This window comes from Lithobates pipiens, unplaced genomic scaffold (genome assembly GCF_037356315.1).
Source record: "Lithobates pipiens isolate NorthernLeopardFrog02 unplaced genomic scaffold, aLitPip1_a1.2 Scaffold_8, whole genome shotgun sequence".
NCBI classification, from domain to species: domain Eukaryota; kingdom Metazoa; phylum Chordata; class Amphibia; order Anura; family Ranidae; genus Lithobates; species Lithobates pipiens.
The window spans coordinates 21,054,715-21,066,739 of NW_027507903.1; positions in this window are offsets into that span (position 1 = coordinate 21,054,715).

Genomic DNA, 12,025 nt, shown 5'->3' on the forward strand with positions numbered 1-12,025 from the left:
GATCACTGTCACTTACAAAACACTAAACACATAACTGCAGCGATCGCAGAGTCAGGCCTGATCCCTGCCATCGCTAACAGGTTTTTTGGTAGCATTTTATATTTAAATCCGGAAGGCAGTGCTTGGTTTTCGGGGTTCCGTACGTGGCTAGGCTCCCAAAAAGTCCCCCACATGTGGTATCCCCGTACTCGGGAGAAGCAGCAGAATGTATTTTGGGGTGTCATTTCACATATGCCCATAGCATGTGTGAGCAATATATCATTTAGTGACAACTTTGTGCAAAAAAAAAAAAGTTTGTAATATTCCCGCAACTTGTGGCAAAATATAAAATATTCCATGGACTCAACATGCCTCTCAGTAAATAGCTTGGGGTGTCTACTTTCCAAAATGGGGTCATTTTGGGGGGTTTTGTGCTATTTTGGCATTTTATGGCCTTCGAAACTGTGATAGGTAGTGAGGAGTTAAATCAAAAATTTGCACCCTTAGAAATCCTGAAGGTGGTGATTGGTTTTCGGGGTGCCGTGCGCGACTAGACTCCCAAAAAGTCCCACACATGTGGTATCCCCATACTCGGGAGAAGTAGCGGAATATATTTTGGGGTGCAATTCCACATATAACCATGGCATGTGTGAGCAATATATCATTTAGTGACAACTTTTTGTAAAAATTTTTTTTTTTTTTGTCATTATTCAATCCTTTAGGACAAAAAAAATAAATATTCAATGGGCTCAACATACCCATCAGCAATTTCCTTGGGGTGTCTACTTTCCAAAATGGGGTCATTTGGGGGGGATTTGTACTGCCCTGCCATTTTAGCACCTCAAGAAATGAGATCGGCAGTCATAAATTAAATGCTGTGTAAATTCCAGAAAATGTACTCTAGTTTGTAGACGCTATAATTTTTGCGCAAACCAAAAAATATACGCTTATTGACATTTTTTTTACTAAAGACATGTGGCTGAATAAATTTTGCCCTCAATGTATGACTAAAATTTAGTTTATTCGATTTTTCTTATAACAAAAAGAAGAAAATATCTTTTTTTTTCAAAATGTTCGCTCTTTTTCCATTTATATCGCAAAAAAAAAAAATCGCAGAGGCAATCAAATACCATCAAAAGAAAGCTCTATTTGTGGGAAGAAAAGGACGCAAATTTCGTTTGGGTGCAATATTGCATGACCGCGCAATTACCAGTTAAAGCAGCGCAGTGCGAAATTGCAAAAAGACCTCTGGTCCTTAAGGTGTTTATTGGTCCGGAGCTGAAGTGGTTAATGTACTGTTGTTTTACCTGTGTAGAACTACCATGTACCTGTTTTCAGGGTATGCCCTATACCCTGTTCTTGTAATAACTTAAAGGGGTTGTAAAGTCAGAAGGTTTTTTATCTTAAAGTGGTGTTGCCACCAAAAAAAAAAATTGGTTAAAATTCATGAAAAAAAATAAAATGAAAAAAAAAATAAAATAATTACTCACTTCTAAATGCCTGTTGCTAGGGGGTCCCTCGTAGTCTGCCTCCTTCATTGCCCGGGCTGGTGACATCACTTCCCCTCGCGCCGCACAGTAATCTGGGACCTGTCACGTGTCCCAGATGACTGTGCGGCGTATCACGGCGCGCTGCGCCACACGCACATGCGCAGTGGGTGCCCGGCTGTGAAGCCACAGCCGGGTGCCCACAGTAAGAATGCAGGCACCGAAAGCGTAGCGGGGAACGAGGGGGGGCTTCGTTCCCCCGTATCGCTGGACCCTGGGACAGGTAAGTGTCTGATTATTAAAAGTCAGCAGCTGTAGTATTTGTAGCTGCTGACTTTTAAATTTTTTTTGAGGGGGGGGCTCCCCACTTTAATGTGTTCTTTGCATTAAGATAAAAAGCCTTCTGTGTTCAGCGGCTTGAGTGCCCCCAATATCAAGCTGCTTGCTGTGGGGGCACTCAACAGGAGGGAGGGGCCAGGAGCTGCAAAGAGGAACTCGAGAAAAAGTGCATCGGGGGGCTTCTCTGTGCAGAACCAACTGCACAGAGCAGGTAAGTATTGTTATTTTTACAGGGAAAAAAAATAGACTTTACAATCACTTTAATAAAAACATTTAAACAAGAAGATCTTAATGAATTTTTTATTTGATATAAAAACAATATAACTTGTCCATTTGGGGTGACCAGCGGTATGAGCTATACTTTGGTCCAGTGGTGAAAGGGTGGTGATAATACATTGCTGCGGTATTCACGGCACGTCATACCATTTTTTTTACTTTCCATGTGAGAATCGTTGCCTGCAAATTTATAAAGTGTGGAATTTACAAGTGTTCTCATAATGTGAAAATGACAGTGAGAATGAGATTCTCCGTCTGTCTGTATATCCTGCCCTTGCGACTTTCAGGTATCTAACAATATTTGGTCACCAATTTGCCATGGAGAAGACATAGCTTTCCATATCATTACACAACATCTTTAACAGGATATGTTAAGGTATTAAAATCTTAACAAACGTAAAAAAAAAAGAAAAAAAAGAAAACACGTACAGTACAGCTCTGCTATAAGTGCACATTTTTCTGTGTTTTATTCTTTTAGAAATGCTACAGAAAAAAGTACAGAAAATAACTGTTGTTCTGCAACTGTACTCCTAACTTCCTGTTTCATCTGACATCACAGTGAACTTTCTGGTCTGAATTCCCAAGCAGTGGTGTCAGCCCTGCCTGTTGGCTGCAGAGCCTTTCCCTTCCCTCTCTGCCCCACTCCACATGCAAACATTGGTTCCAACTTCCAACCACACACAGTGGGGTTGAGTTACTAAAAGCATATAGGTTGTTCCAGTGGCGGCTGGTGCTGAAATTTTTTTTTTGGGGGGGTGGAGGGGAGCAAACAACTGAAAAAAAAATCATCAATTGCAGCCTCACTGTGCCCATCAAATTCAACCCCTGTGCCATCATATGCAGCCTCACTGTGCCCATCAAATGCAGCCTCACTGCGCCAATCAAATGCAGCCTCACTGCGCCCATCAAATGCAGCCTCACTGCACCCATCAAATGCAGTCTCACTGCGCCCATCAAATGCAGCCTCACTGCGCCCATCAAATACAGCCTCACTTTGCCCATGAAGTGCATCCTCACTGCGCCCATCAAATGCAGCCTCACTGCACCCATCAAATGTAGCCACTGTGCCATCAATTGCAGCCACTGTGTTATCAATTGCAGCCACTGTGCCATCAAATGCAGTCACTGTACCCATCCATTGCAGCCACTGTACCCATCAATTGCAGCCACTGTGCCCATCAATTGCAGCCACTGTGCCCATCAATTGCAGCCACTGTACCCATCAATTACAGCCACTGTGCCATCAAATGCAGCCACTGTGCCATCAATTGCAGCCACTGTGCCATGAAATGCAGCCACTGTACCCATCCATTGCAGCCACCGTGCCCATCAATTGCAGCCACCGTGCCAATCAATTGCAGCCACTGTGCCCATCAATTGCAGCCAGTGTTCCATCAAATGCAGCCACTGTGCCATCAAATGCAGTCACTGTGCCATCAAATGCAGTCAGTGTGCCATCAATTGTAGCCACTGTGACCCCCCGTGGCATTTAACCAGCACCCCTCCATGTGGCCACCCACTAACTCACTCGTTGTCTGACTGGCACATACCCCATCTTGGTGGCGGGTCAGGCAGCGGGTGACGGAGGCGAGCTGTGGGACGGGCAGCGGGTCAGGCTTAGCAAAGTGAATATTCATTTGCTTTTCTAACACATCTGGGCGGGCTCTGAGCGCAATGTTCTGCGCTCCGAGACCACCCTATTTTGAAGCCTATTAGAGCCTATGGGGTGCCCGCGGTGGCCACGGTGGGGGTGCTCGAGGTGGCCAAGGATAAATTCATGCTATGCATGAATCTATCCATTACTCATATAGGGGTGTGGCGCGATAGAGGGGGCAGTGCCCGTACGACCCTTAATGGACAGGCCGCTACTGGGCTATTCAATTTGAAAGGGAAGTTGCACTTTGCATGGGAATTTTCCCCAGGTTTTATGCAAGGAATATCCAATCATGTGTAAGGAAAAAATGTAAAATCCCACAATTTTTCAATTTTTTCTTGCACATGTTTGTATGATAGAGGTCAGTAAAGCTTCATCTCATTCACTAAGCTCTGGGGAAAATGACCTTGCACGGTGCAACTTCCCCTGCAAAGTGAACCGCCTGTTTGCCTTTGGTAAATCAACCTCAGTGACTCACTAGAAAGTAAAGCAATTAGGCTTAAAGTCTTGAAGCTCACACTTCTAAAATAACTCAGTAGTGTCATATTGTTCAACTCATCACAAAATAACCTTTAAGATAGAACAATGTAGGAAATCTCTGGTAAGCCTACGATGGCTCATCACAAAAGGCTGCAATTAGCCACAAAGCAAATGCACAGAAAAATAGTTTTACATGTATGGGTATGAGTTCAAGACTTGGCGCAAGCTGCACACAAATATGCAGCCTTTTGGTGCTTGGTCCTTGGCCCCAAGGGGCCACATATTTGTGTGAATTGCTGTCGTAACAGCTGTGCAGAGAGGTGAGTGCTACGGACACATTTACCGCCATCTAACTTAAAGCTCCCGATCTCTGCTTGCGATTGGGAGTTTTTGGATCATGTGATCACCATGACAGCCAATCACTCTCACCAATCATTCTCCTATTTTTTTCCCCAATTCTTTATTTAACCACTTACAGACCGGAAGATTTCCCCCCTAAAGACCAGGCCATTTTTTGTGAAACGGCCCTTCGTCGCTTTAACCACTTGCTTACTGGGCACTTAAACCCCCCTCATGCCCAGACCAATTTTCAGCTTTCAGCGCTGATGCACTTTGAATGACAATTGCGCGGGCATACAACACTGTACCCAAATGAAATTTTTATCATTTTTTTTCCCACAAATAGAGCTTTCTTTTGGTGGTATTTAATTACAGCTGGGAGTTTTATTTTTTGCTAAACAAACAAAAAAAGATGCAAAAAAAAAAAATCATGTTTAATAGTTTGTTATAAAATTTTGCAAACAGGTCATTTTTCTCCTTCATTGAAGTGCGCTGATGAGGCGGCACTGATAGGCTGCATTGGTGGGCACTGATAGGCATAGTTAAGGCGGCACTAATAGGCACAGATAAGGCGGCACCGATGGGCACAGATAAGGCGGCACTGATGGGCAAACATGGGCACAGATAAGTATAAAATTAAGGAAAACCGCGCTCAACAACGGTGGGAAGTAAGAAAGGTTAGCAATAACAGTGGCTACAGCCAAATACTAGTTATATCATTAGGTTGCTGCCACCCACAAGGAAAGAAACTCCAATAGGTGTTTCCTCCAAAAAATAGAACAATATGGTAACCGGGGCAATTGGCACTACCTACAAATAAAACTCCTTACATGTATGTATGTAAATATATAATCCCGAATATATCATGTATTCATCCTAAAGAATATATATATAATAAAAAGGGGTATAACCCAAAAAATCCTGCTATTCTGCGATTTTGCTTGCAAATTAAAAATCGCAGAATAGCAGGATTTTTTGGGTTATACCCCTTTTTATTATATATATATTCTTTAGGATGAATACATGATATATTCGGGATTATATATTTACATACATACATGTAAGGAGTTTTATTTGTAGGTAGCGCCAATTGCCCCGGTTACCATATTGTTCTATGGGCACAGATAAGATGGCACGGATGGGTGGCACAGATGGGTGGCACGGATGGGTGGCACTAAGGGGCACTGATAGGTATCACTGATAGATGGGACTGATGGGCACTGATAGGTGGCACTGATAGGTGGCTCTGATAGGTGGCACTGCTGGGCACTGATGGGCGGCACTGCTGGGCACTGATGGGCACTGGTAGATGACACTGATGGGCACAGATATGTGGCACTGGGGTGCAGCACCTATGTTGAGGCAGATTGTGGGCACTGCTGGGTGGCACTGTGGGCACTGCTGGGTGGCACTGCTGGGTGGCACTGTGGGCACTGCTGGGTGGCACTGCTGGGTGGCACTGCTGGGTGGCACTGTGGGCACTGCTGGGTGGCACTGTGGGCACTGATGGGTGGCACTGCTGGGTGGCACTGTGGGCACTGCTGGGTGGCACTGTGGGCACTGATGGGTGGCACTGTGGGCACTGATGGGTGGCACTGTGGGCACTGCTGGGTGGCACTGACAGGGGGGGACACATTTTTTATTGATGTGGCAAAGCAGGGGGCATATGGGCACTGGCAGGGGGCAGGTGGGCACTGGCAGGGCTGGCCGTGATCAGGACTGATCGGATCAGTGATCAGGCGAGTCTCATAGACAGAGCACCCTCAGGGGGCGCGCAGGCCGCTCGTGCACGGGACGACGTCAATAGACGTAGTCCCGGCAAAGGAGATCCGCGCTGTAGCCGTCATTCGGCTATAGCGCGGGTCTCAAGTGGTTAACTGACAATTGCGCAGTTGTGCGAAGTTGTACCCAAACAAAATTTGCATCCTGTTTTTTTCCCCACAAATAGAGCTTTCTTTTGGTGGTATTATTATGTCTTATGCCTACATACATTTGATAGTAGGTGTCCCTCGTTCCCATCTCAAAATGTTGGGAGGTATGATACTATATAGAGGATTACCCATTATTATTTATTTATTTTTTAAATTACCGATTGTTGTACTAAAAGACAAGTACCACATCTCCCCCCTCAGAAGAGGTATAACCTCAGGGGCATAAGATTTCCTAATTTTATCAGTCTTATGCCACGTACACACAATCGGAAATTCCGCCAGCAACTGACAACACCAGCAATAAGGGGTATCTTCAGGTGTATACTGTGCTGGAGGCACACAACACCCACTTTAACTCCTGCAGATGCCTGTATTAGAGAACACCAGCAATAAAGGGTAGATACAGGTGTATACTGTGCTGTGCTGGAGGCACACAACACCCACTAACTCCTGCATATGCCTGTATTAGAGAACACCAGCAATAAAGGGTAGATACAGGTGTATACTGTGCTGGTGGCACACAACACCACTTTAACTTTAAGATGCCTGAGAAAAGAACACACTTTCCCTGCACGCCGGAACACACTACACAAGGCCGCCGTGCTGGCAGCCTTATATAGTGTGAGGCGTGTACTAAACCCCCTGTGTACTACACAGCGGGCGTGTACTACACAGCCACAGTGTACTACACAGCCTGAGCTATGATTGGCCACAGGCATCCTGCCTGTAGCCAATTATGCCTCTCCTCGCTGCCGGCGCTGTGATTGGCCAAGCATGCGGGGTCACAGTACATGCTTGGCCAATCATGAGCCAGCAATGCACTGCTATGGCATAGTGCATTGTGGGCCGTTGCCACATGAATTTGGTGCGAACGGTCCATAAAGTTCTGAATTTGCCAAACAGACGAATGGCCGATGTTCGAGTTGAACGTGCATTCGAGTCAAACACCAAGCTCATCCCTAGTCACCGCGTTCTTGACGGTCAAAAGTTCAGAGAACTTTTGTGTGACCGTGTGTATGTAAGCCAAGATTGAGTGGAATTCCGTCGGAAAAACCATCCAAGTTTTTTCAGACAGAAGATCCGCTCGTGTGTACGGGGCATTAGGAGTGAATGAACAAGAGGACAAGTTTGAAGGTTACCTATGGAATCCAGTTGCACTCCTTCAATCCCCCCGCCAAAGTTTTATATAAAAAAAGAAGTGTAGTAATATTAATTATGACAAGTTTTTTCTTTTTTTTATTGTTTAAGGGGAAAACATATTAAAAAAGAGAAACGTATTCTAGGCAGTGCTATGCACATGAATATGCTATCCCCGTTTCTCAACCGAAAATCCTTTTGCAGAGAGAAGAGCCCCCCTTTGAAAGCAGCAAATTAAAAAGTAATGACATACCTTGATTAGAATACAATTTATCCTCATTAGAGTTGTATCCCTGACAGAGGACAGATCCACACTGCTTGTTATTTACATAGAAAGTCATTATAGACCTCCCAATACTCTGCTTTCAGAGCTGTGTAATGAAGGTGAAACACTGACTGGTTATTTACCAGTGGAGAATAGCGCTTACACATTTGACCACCCAACCGTTCTTGGGCCATTCAGACAACTCCTGTGACCATTGGCTATAAATCTTTTGCTCTGTCGTGTTTAACTAAAACCCAATACCCATTCAACAGTAGATCCATCAATGCTCAACAGGCAAACAATGACAAAGTGCTTGTCTTTTGTCATCAGTAGAAAGCAAATAATTTGGTTAGGGAACATGAAAGTGGGATGGATTTGTTTAGATGAGTTCGAGATGTATTCAGGAGCTTCTGAATGCCAAAGTGAGATGGAAGGAAAAACTAAGAACGTAAAACTAAGATAATCGCGCTAGTTGTCTTTTATTGTTTAAAATACAAAAACTTAAAAAGAAAATCTATAAAATGATCTGTAAAGAATTAAAAATCTGCTTTGTTCTATGAGCTTCATTGTAATGGAAACACTAGGATTAAATCTGGTGAATGTTCTCAATGTGGCCTTAACAAAGAGCATTGTTTAGGTGTTAGTGCTTAATGAATCGCAAGAGGCGTTCCAGAATGGAGGTTCTATAACAATCTTTGCTTTAACTCTCCTCCAGAATTGTTTGGCCTTTTTTTTTGGTCATAGTGGATTATAGTGGTGGCCCATCCACCCCACTCCCTCATCATTGCCTCTCATTAGTGTCCACTAGGAATGAGCTCGGTGTTCGACTCGAACATCGGCCGTTCGTCTGTTCGGCGAATTCAGAACTTTGTGGACCATTCGTACCAAATTTGTGTGGCACGAACGGCCCACAATGCACTACGCCATCGCAGTGCATTGCTGGCTCATGATTGGCCAAGCATGCACTGTGACCCCGCATGCTTGGCCAATCACAGTGCCAGCAGCGAGGAAAGCCATAATTGGCCACAGGCAGGATGCCTGTGGCCAATTATAGCTCAAGGGGTTTAGTACACGCCCCACACTATATAAGGCTGCCAGCGCGGCGGCCTTGTGTAGTGTGTTCTGGCGTGCAGGGAAATAGCAAGATAGGCAGGGACAGTGTTCAGGCATCTGCAGGAGTTAAAGTGGGTGTTGTGTGCCTCCAGCACAGTATACACCTGTATCTACCGTTTTATGCTGGTGTTCTCTAATACAGGCATCTGCAGGAGTTAGTGGGTGTTGTGTGCCTCCAGCACAGCAAAGTATACACCTGTATCTACCCTTTATTGCTGGTATTCTCTAATACAAATATCTGCAGGAGTTAAAGTGGGTGTTGTGTGCCTCCAGCACAGTATACACCTGAAGATACCCCTTATTGCTGGTGTTGTCTGTTGCATATCTTGCATATTAGCCTTTAAAATTAGCACTTTTGATTTTGAACGTTCGAGTCCCATAGATTTTAAAAGGGTTCTAAAGTTTGTACGAATTTTTGGTCCGTTCTAAGGTTCTGGTGCGAACCGAACGGGGGGTGTTCGGCTCATCCCTAGTGTCCACCTGTGTCATAGATGGAGTCCTTTAGTTCTCAAATATAGAGGAGTGTATGTCTCCCATGGTTCAGAGAAGCAGGATCTCCAATTCTATGGATAGAATAGGACCCACTAACTATGCGGTACTTTTTCACAGTAAGTGGGCTTAAGCACCATATAACAATATGGTGTGACCAAATCCATATATTTTGAAAATGTTTAGGTGTTTTAAATAGCCTTGTAGGAGGTAAATATCTCTTTTGCATGTGTGCACAGGGGTGCCGCCCTCCCTAATCCATGCACCCGGCCCCTAATCTACACGCATTGATTCCAATAGGGTTTTTTGTTTCTTGAAGCACATGATTAGGGCCTGAGGATCTAATTGGCTTCAAAAAAGGGTTGGCTCGGGGCGCAGAGCACTGTGCCTGGAGCCCACTCAGTTGTGTGACAATAGGAAATTTATATTTGCTATTGTCTTCCTGATTATCCTCCCGGGCCAATCAGGAAGCAGGTCCTGAGACCCGATTGGCCAGGGAGTCTTAGGACGATTGGCCAGGAAGATAATGACCGCACTGCTGTCTCAGGCAATGAGGGAGGGAGTCCCAGGCAGCTCCTACAACATCACTGGATCTAGATGAACCTCAGGTAAGTATTAGGGGTGATATGGGGGGCTGCTCCACACAGAAGGCTTTTTATCTTAATGCATAGAATGCATTAAGATAACAAACCTGCTGACTTGCTGAAGGCAAATAGACTTCTTTGCAAGAAAAATTGCACTTTGCAAGGAAATTTTCCTCAGAGCTTAAAGTGATTCTAAAAGTTCTATTTTTTTTTTCTTTTTTTTTGAATAACAAACATGTTATACGTACTTGCTCTGTGTAATGGTATTGTACAGAGCAACCCTGATCCTCCTCTTTTTGGGTCCCCTGACAGAGGTCTATGCTCCTCCCCCCTCGCCGAGTGTCCCCAATAGCAGGCCTCTTGCTATGGGGGCACTCAAACAGGTTCGCTCCCCTGACCCTGCTCGCTCCTCATTGGCTCACTGGCTGTGCATGACAGCACTGTGTGAACCAATGAGGAAAGCAAGACCCAGGAAAGCTGCTGCTCTCATGCACATCGCTGAATCGAGATGGGGTTTAAGTCCTGTAAGTAAGCTGCACCCAGAAGGTTTTTTACATTAATGCATAGAATGCATTAAGGTGAAAAACCTTCTGCATTTACAAACCCTTTAAAGTGATTGTAAAGGTTCCAAAGATTTTTACTTAAATTAAAAAATAGAGATTGGCTCCTCCTCTTCTGTGTCTGCCCCATTGCAAGCCTCTTGCCATGGGGGCAGAGGTGTAGGCTTGATCCCATGCTGGGCTGTGTTTATCTATAGACACACACACCGTGGCTCGGTCCCATCCCCCACTCCCTCCACCTTGGATTTGATGGACAGTGGCGGAAGCCAATTTGAACTGAGAGACCAGGAAGAAAGAACAGCGCTGCTTCAGACAGGCACAGCTCTTGGTTGATACAGGACTCAGATAAGTATTTAGGGAGAGGGGATACAGACAGATAATGAGAGTTTTTTTTTTTGTTTGTTTTTTACACTAATGCAGGTATTAAGATAAAAAAAACTTGTGACTTTAGAACCGCTTTAATTAATGTGGTAAACAGTGGCGGCCCATCCATTAGAGGCGCACGGGTGCTGCCCCCCCCCCATCCAATAACAATGGGAGGAGGGTGTTTTTTTCTTTAAGCACATGATTAGAGCCAGAGGCTCTAATAGGCCGCAAAAAAGGGTGGGCTTGGGACGCAGAGCACTGTGCTCCAAGTCCACCCAGTTGTGTGAGAATAGCAAATGAATATTGTGATTGGCTGAAAGGACAAGCGATCCTATTTGATGCCTTGCACCTATGAGGAGGAGAGAGGAGACGCACGGCGGAAGCCATCGTGATGGAGAAGAGGACACATAAGAGCTACTGCTCATTGCCTGCTGGGATCTGTTACCCATCACCTGATTGGCTGAAACAACAAGTGCTGTGATTGGACGCCTATCAGGTGTTCAATCATAGCAGAGGACAGGAACAGAGGATAGGAGAAGACATCGTGGAGCATCGAGGAGTTGTCCCACCAAGACATGGTAAGTGCAGGCAGTGGGCGGGGGCAGGGGCGGACTGACAACTCATGGGGCCCCCGGGCAATAGGAGATTATGGGGCCCCTGGGCAATAGGAGATTATGGGCCCCCCAGGCAATCAGAGAATATGGGGCCACACAGTATACACACACAGTATACAATCACACAGTATACACAGACATGTTTCTATTGGCTGAGAAGGTACTGGAGAGTTGGGGCAGCTATAATCTCTGGATTTTCAGACCAAAAGGATGTCGGTAAGGGACATTTCAGAGTCAAAAAGAGTAAAAAGTAATGCAGATTTTTACATACTGTCCCTGCTTTTACTGAGGCTGGGAACCCTGATGGGGCCCCCTAGTGGCCCGGGGCTCGCAGGCAGTGCCCAAGTAGCCAAATGGTCAGTCTGCCTCTGGGCGGGGGGCACACTGGCAGCATTTGATGGGGCACAGTGAG